Source organism: Polyodon spathula, chromosome 4 (assembly GCF_017654505.1).
Source record: "Polyodon spathula isolate WHYD16114869_AA chromosome 4, ASM1765450v1, whole genome shotgun sequence".
Classification (NCBI taxonomy): domain Eukaryota; kingdom Metazoa; phylum Chordata; class Actinopteri; order Acipenseriformes; family Polyodontidae; genus Polyodon; species Polyodon spathula.
Genome location: NC_054537.1, coordinates 36284152 through 36308767, shown reverse-complemented (window position 1 = coordinate 36308767; position 24616 = coordinate 36284152). Strand labels below are relative to the sequence as shown.

The window sequence follows — 24616 nt, the reverse complement described above, 5'->3', positions numbered from 1 at the left end:
TCCAGTAAAAAACTGCCACTCTATTGATAATCGTGCTAGCAGAAATAAGAAAGAAAATGAAGAACTAAAAACTCAAGTAGAAAGTATGTTTTCTGGAAAAGGCAAAGACCTATCAATTAACCACTGTTGAGAAAGAAACAGACAACAAAAGACAAAGTCAGCATCTAAAAATGGAAAGGAATAGAATTCAATTTAAAACCTCCAACATATGGCATTATAAGTTCAACGACGACTCCTTGTGGAATAAATTAAGAGAATAAGAATCTCCTCGGCCATTGACCAAATGGAGGAGCACGAAGATATTCTGCCGAATTCATTTATATATACTATAGACAAAATAATTGTAATATTTCTAATTTTCGTGTGCATCGGTACAATGTAACATAATACCACAAGTAATACAAAGCCTTGGCAATCTTTAATTTTTACATTTTAAAGTGCATTTTTTAATCCAGTTCTTTTGTATTTAAAAATTGATGCACGAAATGTTGTGAAATAATCACATGATTTAGCTAAAAGTTTTACAGATAAAAAGAAAAAATGTAATTCAAAGTCAACTGCCTGTACAGTGTGATGGAGTGGTGTCAATAAAGGGGGACGCTCCTAGAGACCAATCCGCAGTACTACAACATACTGTTGTAATTCTTCACATCATCCCTGGGGCGCCAGGAGGCTGTGCAAGAACTATGCTTGAGGAACACAGCAATTCGTAAATGAGGGAGGAGAACACCTCCTGTTAGTCCGAGTAAACTGAAAACTAAAACAGTAATTAAAATCCAACGAAATTCAATAAAAGTGTTAAACTGGATTTAATAAAGGCTGGAATGAAACAAACAGTCTTGAATTGGTAATTGAATAGACCTGAAATTAAGATAACATTTTGGTTTAAAATTAACAGTAAGAATAACACTGAAAGTTAAATAATTGAAACTGTGATAAGGGTCAATTTTTGAATTTGCAATCAATGAACAAATGTAAAAAAATAGAAAAAGTAAGAAGGGAGAATGAGTTCCCTAAACAGTAACACACAGTAAAACAACAATACTGCATAATAGCGTATACTACACCTGGTCCTTCGTTTTACAGGAAAGCGAAGACCATATGGGACCCCCCCACACGACTAAGACCCAGTGCATCCAATGTGGTCAGTGTGCACAACTGCAATTCCAGCAGGCGCCAGGACTATAAGCATGGTGCAAGGACAGTCAAAGGTTTGGCTCTGATCAGATATGGAAATTGCCTAAACAAAACCAATATCCAGAGCCCAGGTATGTCTAGATACTTGGGAACATAGCTCTGCAGTGTCCCGGGGACAGACTTGGAGAACTGACTCCCTGCCAGTTTTACAGTGTGACACACACAGGGCCACACCGGATTACCCCTACTGACCAACTGCAAACTGCACCTACTTTATCATGAACTTTGACAATGCCTCTTAGGGAATAGGGCAATGACAATGAGGGACAATGGGACAGCACAGACAGTTTGATGGAATATCTGTGTAACATTAGTGTAAAAGTTAGCCTGAGAAATTTGTTCGGTGTGTATTAATAATTTTAGGTTAAGTCTCTCTCTCTGTACAAAATGAGAAAGCAAGTGTAGTTAGCTCACATGCAGGAAACAAGTTTCTGGGCATTCAGCCAAGAGGAAATGTGTTTAACAGGTCAGAAACTGCACCCAAGCTGAAACAAGAAAGGGATGAGACAACAAAACCACAGAGAAAAGACAATTTAGTTGGTGGTTAAATGTCTAAAAACAATGTTGATTCACAGACTTGACACTATCAATTTAAAATGTTTTGGATAATATAAATATGGTACTAACGTATGTTATAATTCTAATTACTAAACTGTTATGTTTAATCAACATCGCAGACAGTATATTAATATTAAACAATGGCTGAAAAGGCAAATTAATAATCTAATAATGGATTATAAAGAATCGTTGAGCATGTGGATGAAGGTAAAATTATACATACAAACAACCTGAAAGGTACAATATGGCAATGGGAAATGAATCAGCAGGTGAGACAATTAACATAATACAGAATGGTTACTAGAGTTTAATAGAATGCCTTGCTACTGCTTCCTTCTTAATGCTAGATTTTCTTAATTGATTAGTTTATGTCTTTATGTAGTTAAGGATGGGTTCCTCATGATTAATTCTATGTCGGACCATGTCCGACATTACAATTTTCCCTTTCCAGTCCAGACCAGTCCGACATCATCAAAAAGACGTAAAGCATAGGTCTCTAGTCGTTTTTTCTCTGGAAAAAGACGAGAAAACCTTTCAATGGCCGACTGAGACCGATAGGAGCCAAATGAAGCCAAAAAAATGCCCGTATCCGATAGCCCCATGCACCACAGAGATATAACATGGACACAAACAAAGAAGACAGCTGCTTCCGCATCCAGCACTCAAAGAATATCAAAGAGATTTGCAGAGCTTTTTGAGATGTTATAGTAATAAAATAATGACTTGGATCACATTACTGATCGACTTTATCTATAAAGAGGTATATGAAAAATACAGTGAACAACGGGTGGGGTTTGGTTGGAGATGCAGTACTGAATATCCTTTTTCCATGCAGTGCTTTTAAACCTGTTTTACTCTGAAAAAAATATTGTAAACAGCGTGTTTAAAATAAACAGCACATGTGAAAATAAATTGGACCTGATGCGCCTGACAAGCGTTGAATAAATGGACCGCTAAGGGTGAATTGCGAGCATGGTAGGGCCACCCCCACCCCCCCACAACTGGCTAGCATTTATTTCTAAAATGGGAAAGTTGGAAAACATGGTATACTGTGGTATCTGCTGCTCTTGTTGCTCAAGAGGGAAGTGAGACATAAAAGATCAAATGTGGTGCAGCTGTAAAAGAATGGAAGTATGGGTGTTGAACCAAAAAGATGACTTCCAGTGGGGTGGGTGTCACCATAGCGATTTGAAAAGTATGCCAAAAAGTAACAGGTGTCAGGTTTAGTTACACAGAGAGATGGAAAGAAGTTTGTTTGCATGGGCAAGGTGTGAACAGAAAGCAAGCTAGATTGAACCAATTTTCTAGCAACGAAAGTAGAATGTTAGGTCAGTTTTGTTGATTTAAGTAAAATAAGTTAAATGTATAAATGCACAATGCAATAAACTGGAATGAGCCTTAGGCAATTGTTATGAAGCCAGATCTTAAAAAAAAAAAATTCCAAATCTAAAACAGACGTAAGCCAACCTCGTTAATCTCCCTTCCTTAACGATGAACGTCGTTTCATGAGTCGTTTCTAAATGTCACTTCTACTTGAAGCCATTATTAAAAATAAATAAACAAATAAAATTCCAAATACAGTACTAAGAGCCTATTAGTACTGGAAATGATCATGCCTCACTTACCTGGGCTGTTGCAGTAACACAGTTACAAAAGGGCATAGTGAATAAAAAATAAATAAAATTAAAAAAAATATATAACAGAGAAGACATCAGCACTAAACAGAGAGAGAGAGTACACTTTCTTTGGTTTAATTAAATTAAAATAAGTGGCATACAGAATGTGGACTGGTCCTTACTACTAGTAAAAAGAAACACAGGAAGGTTATGGTTTGTTTACTGAGAAATATATTCACACATGTTAACAGTTAAATATCCTTCATTCTCAACTGTTTTAAATATGATTCAGGAAGTTAAGAGATTTATTTTTAATGTTTTGCCATTCAACATTATTAAGCACAGTTATCATAGTGAAATTAGCTGCTAGGTCAGGCCACGTAAAGTAAATGCTGTCTCTCGCATGATAGTGCTTGCTGCTGATACTATCAGTGATAGGTTGAAACAATGAACATTACCCTTGCATAGCAATGCTTAGTGCTAATTGGTTGAAACACTAAATGCCAGCACCGGACACGGCAACAGTTATTGGTTAAAACAGTTGTTTCATGATTTTCTTGCTGGCAGTGCAAATGCTCATTCAAAAACTCAAGTTAACGAGAAAAGTTGCCAGTATGGCCACACACTTCCTGCGTCCCTGTAAGCAATCTGTGAAGTCTACAAAGGAATTTCTGAAGAGAGGAAGATTACAGTTCTGGATTGACCAGCTCAGCCTCATCAAGATATTGTGCATTGACGTGAAGGCTGCTGTTGCAAAAAGCTAACCAAAGTTGATTGCAGAACTCAAAGCTGTACGTGTTGAAGAATAGGCAAAAATATAAATCGGAAAGATGCCAGGAAATGGTTTAAAAATACAAAAAAAGACTGCAAGCTGTAAAGGAAGCAAATAATGGGCACACAAAATACTAATGTAAGTGTGCCCAAATACTTTTGTCAAAGTATGAAAGCTAGTTTTTGCATGTTATTCTTCATTTTATGCATGTTATGTAATATGTTTTATTATAAAGCTGAATCTCTACTTTAATTTATATCTTTCAATGGAACAACTAATTATAACTGCCCAAATACTTTAGTCTGCGACTGTAAATACAGCCTGACCCCATTATCTTGCTCCACTGCTGCTGCGACAGAGGACATTTAGTAACCAGTATTAGTCAGTATATTAACACATAATCATGACTCATGCCTTTAAAATAAAAATTTTGCAGTAAATTAAGTGTCTTTTTAGGGATTTGTCATACTGTACAACATAATTCTGCATATGGTTTTCAATGTTGTAGAAATATTCCATCATGATTTTATTAACAGAATGTGGTATGGCACAAGGATATTACAGATGAAGATACACTTTCAGTATATGCATTGCATTGTTCAGAAGTACATTTATATTTCACACAATAATTGTACTGAGGCAAAACTCCATTGAAAAGATTCCCATTTAAAATTTGAATGAATGACACAAACAATCTGTAGTATGAGTAAGTGAAGCAAAGATTTACATTTAGAAATGCTGAGATTACAGCCATTTGATATTTATTTGTCCTGCGTTCTGTGGAAATTATTGATGCACATTAATAACAGAACTGTGCCTCGAGGTTGCGTTTGAATGGACATCTAAATGAGATGATGTAGAAGAATGGAAGCCTCTAGTGGCACCTTGACAGAGTACTACCTACTTGAAGCAGAAATAATGAAGAAAGCTAAGTTTAGATTTGAAAATGTCAACCGTCTTCATCCATTAAGGAAATACTGAACCATGCATCAAAGGATTTTGACAAATTTCAAAAGCACCTTTTTTTATCACTGATACCAATATCATTTATTTTCATCTTTTAATAACACTTTCATTACACAGGAATGTGTTTAAGTTCATCAAGACTATTTTATTTCCCAATAGGCCTAAAGGCATTTCTTTTTTCAAACTCATATATATGTACAATTTAATACAATTTAAAATAAATATGGTAATCCTTACTTTGAAACATGTTAGTTAGACTTACAGTGGCTCTCGAAAGTAATCACCCCCCTTGGACTTTTCCACTTTTTATTGTGTTACACCATGGAATCAAAACAGATTTAATTAGGAGTTTTTGCCACTGAGCAACACAAAAAAAGTCCATAATGTCAAAGTGAAAAATAAAATCTACAATTGTTCTAAATTAATTACAAATATAAAACAGAAAATAATTGATTGCATAAGTATTCACCCCCTTTGCTATGACACACCTAAATAAGCTCTGGTGCAACCAATTGTCTTTATAAGTCGTCACATAATTAGTTGAATGGAGTCCACCTGTGTGCAATTAAGGTGTTTCACATGATTTCAGGTTAAATACACCTGTCTCTGGGAGGTCCCACAGTTGGTTAGTACATGTCCTAACAAAAAATGCATCATGAAGACAAAGGAAAATTCAAAGCAAATCCGGAATAAGGTTTTTCAAAAGCACCAAATCAGGGGTAGGATATAAGAACATTTCAAAGGCAGTGAATATCCTCCAGAACACAGTAAACGCCATTATTAAGAAATGGAGAGAATATGGCACAACTGAGAATCTGTCTAGAACAGGGCATCCTCAAAAACTGAGTATCCGAGCAAGAAGGGCACTAGTCAGGGAGGCCATCAAGAGGCCTATGGCAACTCTAAAGGAGTTACAGTCTTCAACGGCTGAGCTGGGAGACACTGCATTCGGTAGCAATAGCCCAGGTGCTTTACAAAACTGGCCTTTATGGGAGAATGGCAAAAAGAAAGCCATTGTTGAAAAAAACTCACATCAAATCTCGGCTACAGTTTGCCAGAAGGCATGTGGGAGACTCTGAGACCAAGTGGAAGAAGATTTTATGGTCTGATGAGACCAAAATAGAGGTTTTTGGCCTCAACGCTAAGCGCTATGTTTGGCTCAAGCCTAACACTGCACATCATCCTGAGAACACCATCCCTACCGTGAAGCAATGTGGTGACAGCATCATGCTAAGGGGATGCTTCTCTGTGTCAGGGTCTGGAAAGCTTGTGAAGATAAGAGGGCAAAATGGATGCAGCAAAGTACAGAGAAATCCTGGAGAAAAAGCTGCAGAAGTCTGAAAGAGACCTGGGACTTGGGAGAAGATTCATCTTCCAGCAGTACAATGACCCCAAACATGCAGCCAAAACCACACTGGAGTGGCTTAAAAACAAAAAGGTCAAAGCCCTAGAGTGGCCCAGTCAAAGCCCAGACCTCAATCCAACTAAGAATATCTGGAAAGAGTTGAAAATTGCTGTTCACCAAAGGTCCCCATCCAACTTGATGGAGCTTAAGCAATTTTGCAAAGAAGAATGGGCAAAAATTGCAGTGTCCAGATGTGCATGGCTGGTAGAGACTTATCCAAATAGACTCATGGCTGTAATTGCTGCCAAAGGTGCCTCTACCAAATATTGACTCAAAGGGGTGAATACTTATGCAATCAATTATTTTCTGTTTTGTATTTGTAATTAAGTTAGAACAATTTGCGGATTTTATTTTTTACTTTGACATTATGGACTTTTTTTGTGTTGATCAGTGGCAAAAACTCCTAATTAAATCCATTTTGATTCCATGTTGTAACACAAAATGTGGAAAAGTCCAAGGGGGGTGTGAATAAAACAATGTGACCTGCCAGGACCCTTATACAGGAAGCTAAGAGGAAGTGGATTATTATTCTGTTTTATACTAGTAACGGTGTTTTATTCTTGTAAGAAAATTGTCTTTGTCCTTGTACCTGTTATTGAATAGGGCCCTTGGAGCTCTGAGATGAGAAAAGGCGATTAAATTGATACAATCCATTTAAAAGTAAAAGAAACAGCGTTAGCGTGGCAGAACAGTAGCTCTGCCAGTGTAAATGGTGTAATGTGTATTTCCCTAGTTAAGTAATTGAGTGCCAACTGGGAATGGCCAAATGTATAGAGAGGAAGAGGGGGAAAAATTAAAAATAAAAAAATAGTAACTTTGTTGGTGTTTTGAGGAGAGAAGCCAGTGAAGGCATTTGTGAGTGTTTATATTTTATATATTCAGTGTTGTGTTTTTTTTTTGTTTTTTTTTTTTTTTTTTTTAAATTATTTTTTATTTTATTTTTTTGCTTAACTCTTTTAAATTTAAAATAAAATGGTAAAATCACTGCACTGGTTCAAAAGCTTAGTAACTCTGACTTTGTATGCTATATGACATTTTTTATTGTGTTTTACTGGTTTATAAAAGCCCAGTGTCTTGGTGTTCACATTCTGGTACATTGAGTACAACACAACAAATTTCATCATAGATCAGCTGGCAGACCTTGATAAGAAAGTGTTACAAACCGTATGTACACTACAAAAACAGTTTAAATAAGATGCCATCGGATACTACCTTGGTGGTTGACCTTGTCTATGGCAAGGCTAAACATATGCTTCTGAAAAATGGATTGGACAAGTCATTCACACTGTTATGTTGACACATGTACAAACAAAATAAATGTTGTTCAGGTAGTTGGAAACTTGACCAAAGGCTTTATGTTGTTCTATCCACGATCAAAAATTAACAATTTGGTAACTAATCTTCATTATACCAGCTAGACAGAGTTTTCATGGCGATTAGTCACATTGGTCCCCATAGCTTGGGCAGTAATTTCAGGCTGGATCGCAGAGACATGCTTGGCCAGCTGAGGGCATTCATCGGATCAGCAATTGGACTGGTGGTCCCAGTGGTTTGTTTTGTGTTATTGGGTTGCTTTAGATTTCATTCTCATGCAAGTAGGGTTTAGGACCAAATGGCAACACTGGCTGGACCTTGAAGTTGGGAGCAGTTATGTAAGGATAAATACTGGCACCATTGTGGGAGCTAGACTTGCTTGTGTTTGAATGCAGAGCGGGCTAACGAAGATCATTGCTGGCATCTGAAGCTCGTTTCTACAGAGTAGGGATCTAGCTTGTGAACTTTCTTGCCAGCGACTCCAAGAATGAGAGACTCTGTGGCAGGTTCTGCAAAATGTTCTACTCTCTGTCTCATTGATTTTCCTTTCCTTTTTTTGTGTTTTTCTTTTCTATGTGTTATGAGCAGAAAAGAAAAACAGCAAAGAGAAAGGCACCTGGTCCTATTTCAGGACAGTCTTATGAAAGCAAGGTTAAGAAATTATACTTTATGATGGGGAGTATCTATTAAAAATATTTGTTTAGAATTCTTCCAAAAAATGTAAATGCTTGAATGTTATAATAGGACAGGACATTCATGCCCTACTGTGACTCTGAACAGAGCTCAGGCGTCTATGAAGACTGTGTATATTCCAATTAAAGATTTCTCACTGACATTTGGACTGACCTGTACAATATTTTTTACTCTATTTTTAACACCAAAAGAGTCTTAAAAGAATACCCATAACCATATATTGGTAATAATATCAACCCTACATGTAACTATTATGCCTGCTTATCATGCTCCTTTGCTTTTACATGACATTCAGGTCATTATTTTCCCCATCTTCCCTTTAATTGTAACTGTGATCCAATCTCTTATCTATGAGCATAAGCATCATAAATAGCTTCCATTTGTCAGTCTGATTATTTGATTCCATTGCAGTAGGTTTTATCACTCTATGCAGGCTACTCGGCTTCCTTCTCAATGCTATCCTTATTTTTCTAGCTTTTTTTTTTATTCAATCCTGCTGCAATTTAATTTTAACTCAGTACCCTGATCTCCACACTTTCATGTCATCCTGTCTACGGATGGCAAGGGAAGGAGTCTATCTCCTTGCAATACTATCTCTTTACTGCAGAGTCTGCTGCATCATCAGAAATTCAGAGCAAATTCCCCAGCTCTGCCTTCAGCCTCTGTGTCCTGTTTGCCTCTTCTGCTTTGACCTCTGTATCATATTTCTAATCCCCAAATCTGACTTCACGCTCTGCATAAGGAATCCAATGCACAGTAAGCTCGAATCCTGGGTCCCTGTTGTTTTTACTTTCTTTTTTTTTTTTTTAAATCGATCTCTGCTTTGTGATACCCAGAGCTGGCTTTGATCACTGCATCATAATCATTAACAATACTTTCAACTCCAGCATCAGAATCCCCAGAGCTGTCGACAAAGCTTGCATCTGCCGAGTAGTGAAGCACTCTGATAATAAGATCTGAGGGAACTGCTTGTATCAATCTGCTGCACAAAATCTCAAAGATTCAATTATACAGCAGTGTGTTCTATCTTTTTTATGCTTCTAAGACTACCCCTGCATCCAAATAATCTGCCATTTTCTCTACTTAGCAAGAAAAACATCTCTCTTCATCCTACCTCCTTGTCTTCAGAACGCCACATACCTTTTGGTTATATTATTTACAATTCAGCAGTCATATCTTTAACCCTACAAATACACAAATTACCATTACCTTTTTACATACAACATTCAATACATCAGCCAGTGGCATTTTTTTGTGTGGACCCCTGTGGCAAAGTGGTGAGTGCAGTGCAGAATCCTCTTTCCAAGCACAGATCAGAGCAATACCCAGAACATTCAGTATACTCGGTTAAATGCAGTCTCTCAATGACACGATTTTTCCTTAAACCAATCAGAAAAAGACAAACACACAGACAATTACTTTCAGGTGCAGGGGTGTTTACTGATAATAATAACAACAACAATGTCCAGAGCCCTAAGGCAAACACCTGTAAATAATAAATGCTGGAGTGATACAGCGGCGTGTATCACTCGGAACTGTAATCCCCGGGTCTGACCCATAACTAAAAGTCCAGGTTTTCCCAAACACCCACACTAAACATGAAACAGAAACACAAGACAGTGAGTGTCTTGTACTCCAGCTCTGGATCGTGTTACTGATAATCTAAAAAGACAAACAACTGTTACAGCCGACACTTTACGAACACAAAACAAACACTCACGGTTCTCAGAAATTGTTATTACTCCTTTCAAGGTTATCTCCAATCATTTACAAAAGGAAAAGATCACTTTCACTACACCCCCTATTTATACCTTCGCCCATGACCCCTAGGTTAACAAGCACATCCGCTCCTCCAATCCTCGGATGCCACGCCGTCTCCCGTCCGAGTCAATGAGCTTGGGTGCCGTAGCTCAGCCCCCTTCCTAAATGACCGACTTCCACCTACCGTAAGGAATAAACTATCGTGCAATTTAGTTAAGGATACTCCGTTCCTTTTACATAGTGCCCTCACAGGTCGGGAGGGAGATCTATCACCAAGAATCATTAAATCTCTGTCACAACCCAACATATCTGTCAAATATCACACAACGTTTAAAGTATTTATAAATTGATTGTAATTGTTACTGCAGTTTATTACTTCTTCAAAATAATATTACAGAAATAATCATAGATGGTACCAACTGTAAAAACACTGCCAAAGTATGCAGACAAAGTCAATAATAAGGCCATAGGTCAGAATAATGTGACAGTGAAAACGTACATAGAACTTAACTATGGCAGCCATATTAGGTCAGTGGTGTTGAATTAAGGAATAAAAGCAGAAAATGAAGGAGAAGTCACTGTCTTCTTTGAGTTAAGATAAGTATAGTTTATTGACGATAAAAGTTTTGAGTTGCAAAGTTACAACCAGACATCTCAAAGGCTACATTGGGACAACAGTTTGCAGGAATCCTCTTTCCAAGCACGGATCAGAGCAATACCCAGAACATTCAGTATACTCGGTTAAATGCAGTCTCTCAATGACACGATTTTTCCTTAAACCAATCAGAAAAAGACATTTGCGTTAACCCTAGCTTTAAAGCATCTGGTTCAATCCAGTTTCTCTTTGAAGTAGCTAGTTTTTGTAACCCTCATAAAATTGACTAATTTCCTAAGAACACCTGTTTTATTTCTAATGTGTATTGTCTAAGTAGGAATTTAACCAGAATCTGGCTTAATCTTTAACCCATTCTGTGAGTTGTATTCCAAGACCAAAAATTCATTTATATCTAATAAAATGTTCCAACAGTCAGTGTCAAGGTTGCCAACATTTAGGCCAACTTTGACTTAAAGAAACACAGGAAAGAGATGTATGAAGCCACTATCTTGAAGTGTTAGGTCTCTAAATTAAAACGTGACTTGACACCAACATGACAGTCACCTCAGGAAAGATTAATATTACAGTTAGATTCCCCCAGAGGAGTTTTCATAACACTGACAAAACAAAGCCTGCATATGAAATGGTTTGAGGTAGCAGCAGATGATTTAGTGGCAGCTGCAGCCCGTTGGCAAAACATACAGGCTCCACTCTTAGGGATGCTTAAAAATGATAGTATTATACAGTAAATGGCAAAAACACTGTATTGTAGTATACTATGAAATCCCCTTGCCACAACCTGCCAAAAATTACAACAGGCTTCATGTGCATCTGTGACAGAAATATGATGAGTTCTGGTTGTAAATCTCCCTCCCAACCTGTAAGGGAGCTAAGTAGCGATAGGGGAAGTCTTTGGATGGGCTGGCCTGACAGTTTATTTCCGGAGTCGGGAAGTCAGTCAGCCTGGAAGAAGGTGAGACTCCGCTGCAGGAGCGTATTGACCCGGAAGGTAAACGATGTAGCAGCTGTAGGCTGCCAGCTTCAATTGTTTATCATGGGGTCATGCGTGACAGCATGAAGGGGACAGAGAATCGTAAATTCTTTCATTCGCTTGGTTTGTGTTATAAACTGGAAGGACCGTGCAAGACGCAGAGAAAAGCGTACTAGAAATATTTGCGAGTTTTTTGTTTGTTTATTCATGTCTGTTTAATTAACTGTCTGTTTTTGTATATCACTAGACAGCTAAACACAAATCCGGAGCTGTCGCCTTGGACCAGTACACAAAACCGGATCAACGCTGCACTACAGTCACAGAAAATAACCCGTTATCACCAACCACGAGCACTACTGCACGCACCCGGACTGGTGACCGTGTTTAGTATTATTGTGGGACGGATAAAGTGTTTATTGTTTTAGGCTGCAACCCGTTGTTATTTTTAGCTCTGTGCATTTCACATTGGTCTGTATTGCCGGGGCTTATTCTTTTGGATTGAAAAATAAAACCTTTTCCAAACCGGATTACAATTGTCTGTGATTATTCCTGCACTGCATCATCTTTGCACTTGTTCACAATCAGCAGCCACAGCATCCCATTCACTTCTATAGCACATATATCACACTGTTTTGGAGTGTACATATATAATGCCTTCTACTTACTGTTCTCCTCATGCCATATAAGTGGCCAGAGCTACCATCATCCCCTGCATTTTAATCACGAAATCCACACTCACTCCTTGCAACAGTGTCAAAGATGTCACATTTGCATTATTAGGATGCTTGGTGTTGTTTCTACAAGGCATAAAATGCAAGGGTTGATTGACATACAACAGAGCTTGGTCCTTTATATAGTTATGTACAGCATGAACCACAGGAGCACTGCAACTTCTTTCTGCCACATCAAACCACTTATTCTTCTTTGAATGTTCTGTATTATAAATACGTGTTTTTTTTCTCTAGTCTTCTCATTGAGTTACTCACTTGCAGTTTAGTGTTTGCAGGAAAAAAATATTTAGGAGTCTTATAAACAAACTGAGAAAATACACTAAAGGTTGCCAACACAGCACCTAAACAATAACAATAACAATCTTTATTTTTATATAGCACCTTTCATAGTGGACAACCATTGCAAATTGCTTTACAAGATATGAGACTAGGGTGTGTGAACTACGCATCAGCTGCAGAGTCACTTACAACATCGCACCTGAAAGACGGAGCACAAGGAGGTTAAGTGACTTGCTCAGGGTCACACAGTGAGTCAGTGGCCGAGCCGGAAACCTCTCTTTTATGCACTAGAATCGAACTAGGCACCAGAGACTAGTACCTTTAAATCTAAAGCCTGCCCAATTCTCTTTAAAATGAGGAACATAGGCTCTGAAGATCTTTAAATAACTCATGAACTGAAATTTTGCAACTTGGGCCCCTAAAATTCGGTTCACTTCCCTCAGCCCTCAATCTTCAGTTTAGTTTCAATTACCAAGATTTGCTACAACGTCAACTTCCCAGTCACCAGACACACCCCTGTTTTATCAGATCTGCAATTTGTTTCCCATTTGGTTCTAATCTCTAGAATATGTTCAGCATCGGCAGTTTTATCTTTAGGCATTAGTTTTCGTCTTGGAAATCCTGCTTGCTAAGATTTGTAACTGTTTGCAGTCCCGATCTGTAGAAACTGCTAATCCCTCTGGCTTTTGAATCTTGATCTCCAGAATTTGTTTTACTTCCAAATGGTGTCTGTTATGTTTCTGTTTATCTTCTACATCCTATTCTTCAAAAGCTTTATTTACATTCTGAATTTTTGTCATATGGGATATGGTTAGCCTCCTAAACTGTCTCTAAGACGTATTAGTAGTCTTTCAATCCTGATGCACAGAACTAGTTTACAGATTTCGAGACTTCCCAAGGATTCAGATTTTTCAGTCTGCATATTCCACTCTGACATTCAATTAGTCTCATTGTAAACGATGATATTAAATTAGCATGGATAATTGAGGTCACCTTCTAAATCCATTTAAATTACTGTAGGAAATAACTATTCTATCAACACACAAATAACAGATATGCCTGTAACATCAGGTAGGATTCAAGGCATTACTCTGCATTTTGAAATCATTGCTGCCTATTATTTCTTAATGAAATATCTACATGCTGTTTTGCTGTTGAAGTCACCTGAGTCACTATATCAGCATGACAATAGGATGATTTTATCTTTAGTTGTAATGTATGATTCCTATGTAAAGACTGAACAGTTTTAAAATGGACGTCTTGTATTACTTACTTATATTACTTCATCCTAAGTTTCTACATTTGCATGTTTGCAAATTCTTCATCAAAAGTTTGCATTCTTCATCTCAAGCTTTAGGATGACTTATGAGACCCAACAACAATATGGAAGCTACAGTACATTAATAAATATAAGGGTAAAAATTGATGCTTTGATATTTAGTAAGATCACAAGATTAGTTATGTTCGTTCAATGGAAATTAATTTGTAAAATGACTCAAAACATTTTGGGACTAAGACATAAGAGGATCATAATAATATAGAACAGCTGTTCTATAGACTGCCATATTTCTGTGAGCCTGACTTTCAAACCACTATCCTACTGTAGAATATGTCAAGTCAGAGGTGATTGAAGGGATGCTGTAGGAGCATTTCCAGAGGTGTTCCCGAACACAAAGAGAGGCTGCGCTGAACATACACTATCCTCCTCCAAATCGCCTCCAGTGTTTATGTCTGAAAGATTAGCATTCTGCTCAAGAGAGGTATCAGTGATGGTGCCGCCCAGCCTGAACCATGAGAGCAAGAAACAAAACAAGACCATAAGAAACAACAACCAGTCACTGTATGTGTTACTCGGGATCATCGGAACTGGGATGAGATCGCCAGGTACGTGTACCAGGACTTGAGTTGTGTGTCTGAATGTGTGTGAAATTAGGGCAAGTTTGGGGATCGGTAAACGTATCCCATAATTAGTGCAGCCTTTGAAGAGCAGGACCTCCTTTAGTGGAAATAGCGACAGCCGAAGCTTGGCCACCTTTTATGTTCTGTAGCTGTGTTTTGTTTCGGGACATTTGTTCACTGTTTTAAAAACAATGAGTGTTTTTACCCACACTAGGAATACCATTTCTTGTGCCCTAGTGGTAGCCACCCACCACTGGCACTGCACTGTGTGAATGTAAATAAATCTGCACACCATGCTGCGTCTCAGCATCAATTTACTGTCTCTGCATCCTTGCCCAGTCGATACCTGCAACCCTTACAAAGTACCCTTTTACAGGGCACCACTGCATTTGTCTTCAAACCTTTTGAATGTTTTTCAGGTGGGGATGACTATCAGGGATACCAAGATATAGAAAGCAAGCAGAGTAAAATGGGCAGCAAACATTCCACCCCCAAGCACCACAAAACGAGGGATGGTCCAACACTTTTTTTAGGACGCTGAGGTCACATACTGATTAACAAGCTTCTTGAGCGGTCCAAATTTCAACCTTCATGAAAAAAGGGCAAAACACAAATTGCTTCATTGATCAATGCAAAGAAAACATGGCTTACCACTCAAATAAGCCACAATCTAAATTTAAAATTTCTTGGCACTGTTAGAAAGTATTTTTGAAAATCAATTTTTGGGGGGCCAGGTAACTAATGAGCTTGTTCCATATACATACATGTTACACTTATTCAAAGGATATGCTTTAGCACAAATAACTATTTAGTTGTTTTAGTTAGGAAGGACACTGCCAGTCTCTAAGCGAAGCACCAACTATGGAAGCTTTTAATGCTGAAGGCATATTTGTATAGTACATATAGTGCATATACATGATTACTACTACTGCCTTTTTATTGTATGTTTTACTGCCTTTATTTTATCGTACTTATATATTTTATTGTATTTACTGATTTGTTGGTCTGCTGCTAATGCTTACTGCTATGTATATTTTTAGTTTTGTTCATGTGAAGCACTCTGTGGCAACTTGTTGCAAAGGGCATTTTATTAAAAAATAAATAAAAAAGACTGACATCAGCTTGCTTTGAAAATTGTCTTTTTAGTGTGTTGGCACATTGTCATGCCTGGATGAAACACATCCAACAGGAAATGTTGTCTACAGCCTTAAAATCTTATCATTTATTGTACAGTACAGCAAGTGGTCTTGCTGACGCTGATTAAAGATGGAAAAGTTTAGTATTATCTGCAGATGAACACGTTCCACTTAGTAACTCAACAAATCAGGAGCACAACATCTGTTATAGGCGAAATATCATTAAATGTTTTGAACCATATAAAATTGTTGCTACTAGCACAGAAGAAAATTGCAAACAGGAGTTCCACAAGCAGACATCGCTGACTCAGCATCTCCCCAGAGAACAGAACTACATCTATCAGCTTTATGAATGTACAACATTTCTAGCATCACAGATATTCATAGCAAGACTGCCAGGGGAAGATTTATGTTTGCCTTCTGTAGCCAAAAATATACTTGGAGGAACTGTATGGGTAATACTGATACTTGTAATGGAACATATTTTCAATAGTCATTATTACCAATCACACTTGACCACTTGTATTGGTCCTTTAATTTATTTCTTTTTCTAGATGCTCTAGCTATTCTGTTGGAGATGAGAATGTGACTAAATTAATTCCCAAATTCATAACAAAAGTAAACAAAACAAAATCTAATAACCTAATAATAATGTGTTAGCAACGCCTTTCTTTACTAACTGAACATAACTGACTTTCCATTATTTGTACAGTATCTCAGACAGATTTTTAGACATACTGGAATATTATTGTATTTATTTGAATGACTTGTGCATGTATTTGCATACTGGGGGAATACAGTATAATTATTAGTATTTCCATGTAATGGTAAGTGTTACTGAATATCGTTTGCCATTCAAATTATCACCCAATATTATAGTACTATGTTTTATTACTAGACACATTTCACCAGAAAGGAACTTGATATGCCCAAGAAAAGGTTAAACAGATACACTGTGAAAAAATAACCACTGCTTGTTGACTCTCCATTGCCTTTTAAATGATTTACCCCCCAGTGTCCTATGTGAATTAACCTTGTGCTAACAGGATCTTTTTTCTAAAACAAAAGTACCATATCATGGAGTGGTATCTCTGGTGGCTGTAGTACTATTTCTGGAAGGCATGTGACTATTTCAGACTCAATGAAATTGTCATAATACTTGATTAAAATTAAAAAAAAAAAAAAAACACTCATTGCCCACGGCTCCCACTGTACAATTTCAGAAAATGCTGATAATTTTGGACGCCCCTAAAGTACGACACTCTTCAGTAGTGTTTTGCTCATTAACCAAGTTCCATGTTTAAACACATCAATATGCTAATTGACTGTACTTGCTTCAACATAAGATTTCCCCTGAAGTCTTTTCAAACTAAAAACCTCATACTTCAAAATAGCCATATTGTACAGCTCAACGAGACATATATGGCTCAAGAGCCTTGAAATGAACAGCTCCACTCTATCGCTTTTACTGCAGGGTACGACATAAACCTAGTTGGTATATGGTCCATTTTTTATAAAAGACTACGGTGGCCTGAGGCTGTCAAACTTAAAAAAAAAAAAAAAAAAAAAAAAAAACTGCCGCAGCTTTTATGGTCTGGCGAAAGGAAATAGCATTATTTTCCTGACATAGTTCAGAGTTAACCTGAACAAACTGAACGACTCTCTTTTACTCACCCACTTCAGTTTGGTAATTTAAACATTTTTGGTTTGGGGCAGTCAAATCACTCAGTAGTTATTTTTGCCAGGAATGGCGATCTCCTGAAAATAACAAAAAAAAAAGAAAAAACAACAGATAAGGTATAAGATATAAATAGGTGGCGTCAACATAGTTGAAAGATCACAATATTACATAAAAAAAGGAAGCAAGCCAACAACAGAGAATACTCAATATCAGAGCAAACTCACAGAAAGTGAGGGTATATTAAAATAACAATGGACATTAAAAATGAGGGCAAGACGTGTGTTTGAGGGGTACATTTACCTCCCCGATAATTTAAAATAGTCATGGGTATAAATCTTTTAAGAATATTTATTCCAAAAAGCTTGATCTACATACTTTTATTTTATATGATAAATGGATACAATAATACACTTTCAAGACTGGTCAGCCAGGAGTATCTCTTAGAGAAATGTCCTTTTGAACAGTTGCAATGATACATAGTCAGAAAGTAGGAGGTGTTTTAAAATGCCTGTCTCTGTGCTCCACAGTGCAATATAAAACCAGTTAGGTTAAGCATTTGGAGTTGTACAGGTCACCCAAGAAAATAGAAATAGCATTTAAATACAAAAAACTAAACTATACTAGGTTACATTCAATATATTTAAATAGCGGCGGATCTAAACACCACCTTCATTTAAATCCAAACCAGCGCCCTCAGAAATATAACAGCTAGACTTACATGCACTGTTAGATGTTTGCTTTTCATAATTATTAATCCACAGTCCATCTTTAGATCTGTAACTGTTTATATAAATCTGAATGGACATCACTACCTTTATAATTTATATGTATGTATGTATGTATGTATGTATGTGTAGATAGACACTGAATTTACAAAACATTAGGAACACCTTCCTAAAATTGAGCTGCACCCCCTTTTGCCCTCAGAACAGCCTCAATTCATCGGGTCATGACTCTACAAGGTGTCGAAAGCGTACCACAGGGATGCTGGCCCATGTTGACTCCAATGCTTCCCACAGTTGTCTCAAGTTGGCTGATAATGGATCTCTACTCTGAATAGAACGTTCAATTGGATTGAGCTCTGGTGACTGGGCAGGCCACTGCAGTAAGCTGAATTCACTGTCATGTTCATGGAACCATTCCTGGACAGTCCTAGCCTTGTGGCATGGGGCATTATCCTGCTGAAAAAATCCATTAGCAGATGGATACACCGCTGCCATGAAGGAATGCACCTGATTGGCAATGATGTTCAGATAACCTGTGGTATTCAAACGTTGCTCCACTTTTATCAAGGGGCCCAATGTGTGCCATGAAACAACACCCCACACCATCACACTACCACCAGTAGCCTGCAATGTTGACACGCAGCATGATAGACACATCTACTCATGTGGTTTTCTCCATACCCTAGTCCTCCCATCAGCGTGAAACAGCAGGAACCGGGATTCATCAGACCAGGCAATGTTTTTCCAATCCTCCAGTGTCCAGTGTTTTCATTCTTTAGCTCACTGCAACCGCAGTTTCTTGTGTTTTGCTGAAAGAAGTGGAACTCTGTTAGGTCGTCGGCTGCCATACCCCATTCGTGTCAAGATACGACGAGTTGTGCATTCTTTTATGGGTCTTTTGGCACCGATGTTGTACTGGACAGTCAGCTGACTAACTGTAGCCCATCTGTTGCTCTGCACAATTCGTGTCAGCATCCTTTGGCCTCTTTCGTCAATGAGCTGTTTTCGACCACTGGCCGGCCATTGGCTGGATGTCCTTTGTGTTGTGGACCATCCTTGATACACAAAGGAAACTGCCGAGCGTGAAAAACCCAGCAGCGTTGCAGTTCTTGACACACTCAAACTGGTGCACCTGGCACCTACTACCATACCTCGTTCAAAGGCACTTAAATCTTTTGTCTTGCCCATTTACCCTCTGAATGGCACACATACACAATCCATGTCTCAATTGTGTCAAGGCTTAAAAATCCTTCTTTAACCTGATTCCCCTTCATCTATACTGATTGAAGTGGATTTAACAGGTTACATCAATAAGGAATCATAGCTTTCACCTGGATTCACCTTGTCACTCAATTTCATGGAAAGAGCAGGTGTTCCTAATGTTTTGTACACTCAGTGTATATATGTATGTGTGTGTGTGTATATATATGTGTATAGTTTTATGAGTGTTTTGTCTTTTGCTTTATTTGCTGTAATTTTAAAATGTTGTTTTCTCTTGGTTTTTTTATTGTTTATATTGTTTTTATTGTACTAAAATGCACTTCTGAATGTTCTTTTCTTTTTGTTAAAACCACCTTGGGATGGCTCGCCACGATAGGCGCTTTATAAAGAAAGTTTGATTTGATTTATTCTTAATTTACACACACATAGTTATGTAAATATTAAAGAATTATACATACTGTACATTTGAAAAGTGCAGCTGTAGGAACGTTATAAGGTTTCATGTCTGAAATATCAGCAGGGGTATAGTACAGAATGTCATTTTATGATTAAAGACAAAGTGCCAACTAATCCCAACTGCTGTAGGGAGACATTTTAATTTCACACATGGTTGGAATGTATTATACAAAACAGCACCCAAAAAAAAAAAAAAAAAAAAAAAAAAAAATCCAAATGGCTTTACCTGCTTTTTTTTTTATCAAATCTTTAAACAAAGTAATACGAAAGATGTATTTTAATTCACCAAAATTATCAATCAAACAATGCACTAAAACAACAGGCCATAAGCATTTAAAAATGCTTGTGTTTCAAGAGTCCTAAATTCCTTTATATACAAAAAAAGGTATAGCATAACAGTATTATCATCTATTACCAGCAATGATCAATTGCAGAATTTTACTAAACCTAATGGTTCCCATTGATGGAAAGACAATTTATATATTACACAGATTTTAGCACTTTTAAAGCCTACTTTACATCCCACAAATTGGTATGGGGTCGTGACAGGAAAAAGCTTTATTAATTTAATTTTTGTGTCTAATTTCTGGCCAGACCCTTTTAATTGTGCACACATTCCAAATTTATCAAAAGACTGAAAGCCAAATCAACACTCACATAGGTGTTGTGGACTGAATGTGTGAATGCTTGACAGTTTGGACTGGGGGAGTGATTTGAGCGACACAGGATCTTGCCTTTCGGGCCACAGAGCGCCGGTCTAAACGGAAACTGACTATATCAGAGGTCAATCAAGGCCGAGTGAAGCAGCATCGACCCCTTGAAAGTTGATACTGGGCAGCGTGCTGCAGAATTAAGCTCCTATTGTATGGTAAAAGTGAGTCAAGTGAATGTGGTCTAGAATCTTACCTTCTGGTCCTGATGGGACCACCCTCAGTTGAGGTGAAACTCTGACACTTTCAGAGTAGTCCGAAGCTGGGTGTGGACCATTGACCTGCCCCCTTTATGGCCAATTGCAGCATTTGGTTTAGTCCACCTTAAGCGGACAAACGTTGGCACTATAAATTAGTCCAAATTGCAACACACTAATCAGAAGATCCAGCTAATTAGTTTAGCTGATCTGATCAAGTGGACCAAGTTAGACTGATCATGGGAACTAACCCATACATTGGTATATAGACAATTTGAAAAAAAAAATTCTGGGTGCTACATTGCAAATATAATTAGACCACATTATTTCCCCCCGCTTTTATATTGATTATTTACATTATCCGATTGTTTTCCATGTTCATTTTGAACGTCGACTGGACTACATTACCTGTCATACAATAGATAAGCAGAATCCACCAATCTACACGAAGTATCTACATACATGTAATCATTTGTATTAGCCTGGTTGAAACAGGCTACTTGGTATTTGTAGTATATTTGAGCGGTCTACTGCATTTAGGATTGGCAACTAAACTAATGTTAGTCTAAGCAAGTGGATCAACCCACTTAGCCATACACTTGGTGTGCTGCAATTGACCATTAACTGTCAGAAAGTCAGCCTGTAAACTTTTTAGAAACCTAATTTCTATCCAAAGCAAACACACAGTATTTGAAACCGTTCATGGCAAAACAAGACATTTTGACTGTATGTATCTTAGTGTACATTTAATAATAAATATAGACCTTTTCAGCAGGAGCCGTGTTGTTCTTAAGACAAGTGTCTGTCCCTTTAATTACACATGGTACACAGGAAGTGCTCTTTAAACGCTGTGGTGTACGTTTATTAGCAAACTGAGCTCAAAACAAACAAAACACAAAACAAAGCCTAACCCTTCTTGGGGCACTTACTAAACAAGTTGGCAGTAGTCCTATCTAACGCAGGGCAAGGTAAGCCTGTCCCTCTGTTTAAATCAATTCCACAAATAACCAATTCCAAACCACCATCCAGCATTTTCATTGCCAAAAACCTGTACCTTTTTCTGTTTCTCAGAAAATCCTTCTTTGTCCAACACACTCTGTCCACTTCAACCTTGTGAAAAGGCTGGATGGTGGTGGTGACTTCAGACCCGAAAGAACACACAGCGCTGCGAGTGAAATGAAGAGACATCCACAGCAGATCGAGGAAATGATAAAATGAGCTGCTTGCGCGTTTATTAATTGAACAAAATAAAAAGGTTGAGCAAAAACAGAACACTTTTCACCTGGGGGACGCCAGGTGCTTTTGGTGGCAGAACGGGGTGTGGGCTGGGCAATTTCTAGGGCAGCGAGTTGGTGTTCGACAAGGGCAATTAGTTCATCTGCAGTGTTGGGTTTCCCCTTGCCACCCATTTTCGTAAGCCAACTGGAAAGCTTCTTAGAAAATGGACCAGGACCAGTAATTCCACAACCCGCGCTGAGCTATTCACCTCGGGCTGAAGCCACCTACGGGATAAGTGAATTAAGTCAAATAGCTGTGACCTTGGTTCTTTTCCATCTTCATATTTCCAAGAGTGAAAGTGCTGAGCCCTCACAGCTGCGGTGACTCCTGCTCTTGCCAAAATCTTGGCTTTCAGAAGACTATAATTAGCTGCTTCTGTTAGTTCCAAATCAAAATAGGCTTTTTGAGCCTCTCCACTCAAAAAAAAAGGTACAACAATGCTAGCCCACTGTGCGGGTGTCAAAGCCTCTCGCCTGGCGGTCCTTTCGAAAGCAAAAAAAGGTAAGCTTCCGAGTCACCTGCTGGGTTCATTATTTATAAAACATGACTAGCTCATATAGGATGTGGACCCTCAGAGGATGCATTCACCCGGGCTTCACAAGTCATCTAGCTCCATAGCTCTATCCATTCTTGACGGTCCTGTGCTGCTTGTTCTGCCAGGACTTTAGTATGTTCCTGCAAAGCTGTGGTGGCATGCTGCTAGGATGCAGTGGCTTGTAGAACTGATTTAAGTAACTCTTCCATGTTGAGAGGTTCTCACTCAAACGGAACCCCACTTCTGGTACCAAATGTAACGTATTTAGACCTTTTCAGCAGAAGTCTGTGTTGTTCTTCAGACAAGGGTCTGTCCTTTTAATTACACACGGTACACTGGAAGTTCTCTTTAAACGCTGTGGTGTACGTTTATTAGCAAACTGAGCTCAAAACAAAGAAAACACAAAACAAAGCCTAGTCGTTCTTTGGGCACTAACTAAACCTATCTAACGCAGGGTAAGCCTGTTCCCCTGTTTAAACTAATTCCACAAATAACCAAATCCAAACCACCATCCAGCACTTTGTCAAAACCGTACCTTTGTTAATCAAAAAATCTTTTTTTTGTCCAACACACTTTTCCACTGTTCAGTTTTCTCTCATCTCTCCACTTCAATCCTCATCACTGAACACACAAACTGACCTTTTATTCACCAAACTTGATCAGTTGCAGCTGATCAGCATTTACTCATTAATTATGCAATTAACCGATTGTTACCTTTGCTATGATGCAGTGTATGTGGCTAACACCAGGGTCCTAAAGCCTCCAAATAAATGTTCGGCACACACACATCATCACAATATATATTGCATTTTTCTACTCCGACGCATTATGAGCATCAACAATGTACTCAAAAGACTCCACTGGTGTTTTCTACCATTATAACAACCTTGACTTGCATAAAGACGGAAAAACATTGAGTGAAATGGCTCGCATCACTTGATTTTCAAGGTGTGGTATCCGAAGCATAATCAGCAAGTACAGAGAAACATCATCTGTAATTGACAAACCCAGGACCGGAAGACCCAAACAAGAATGAGCAATACTTGAAGATAATATCCTTAAGGAATAGAAAGACGACAAGCATTTTGAATTGACAATAGCACTGGCAGAAGGCACAGGTGTCGTTGTCCATCCATCAACACTCCAAAGCGCCTTTGACCACTGTTCTACAGTCCAATTTCTGTGTTCTTGTGCACATTTTAACCTTTTAGTCTTGTTCCCCTTTCTTAACAGAGGTGTTCTTACTGCAACATATCCTTAAATTCCTGATTTCAAAAGTGACCTTCGTACTGTTGATTTGATGGACAATGACACCTGAACCTTCTGCCAGTTCTGTTGTGAATTCAACAAAATCCTTGCAATTGTCTCGGGGCAGGCAGCGATTGGAGGAAGCCTGGTGCTGGGCTGATTGCAGGGAGGAGTTGGGTAGTACAAAAGGGATACTGCAATGACAGTACGGCCCCTTACGCTGATATTGTACACATTCAGCCACATTGCACACATTTTTTGTTTAGTTTTTTGTTTTGTGTTCGCAGAGGAGTAGCGCGGAGATCAGGAGCTGCAGCCATGGAGCCAGTTCATTGGCAAGGCTGACAGCCTCATTGCACAGCATCACACTGACCACTTCACCTGGATCGTGCACAAAGGACTGTGGCTACTGAAGTGTGCATTTTGTTTGGGACTGCAACCCGCCTTGTTTTCAGACTCCCCTAGGGCAGGCTTATTTTCTGTTATTTATTTAATTAAACACTGACGTTTTAGAGAATTACTGTGTTGTGTGTGTGTTATTATTGCACCCCACTCACCATTCTGTTAACAGGCCTGAAGATTGAAAGCAGAGAGCCTGTTCCCGAGGTAGTTTCGATGTTGCAAACGAGCGTTTCTCTTGGATTTATCTGAC

The 24616-nt window shown here is 38.3% G+C and overlaps 1 protein-coding gene across 3 annotated transcripts in view; it reads right to left on the bottom strand.

The window, feature by feature from the left end:
* The window catches only part of LOC121314489 (disks large-associated protein 1-like), a 234918-nt gene that overhangs the window by 131112 nt on the left and 79190 nt on the right, over positions 1-24616 (bottom strand). For 2 of the 3 annotated variants that reach the window (XM_041247841.1, XM_041247843.1), the window contains exon 2: positions 17588-17671. The exons of the other annotated variant lie outside the window; for it this stretch is intronic. The gene's annotated coding sequence lies outside the window, so the exon portion shown is untranslated. The remainder of the gene's footprint in view (positions 1-17587; positions 17672-24616) is intronic. 3 annotated transcript variants of the gene reach the window in all.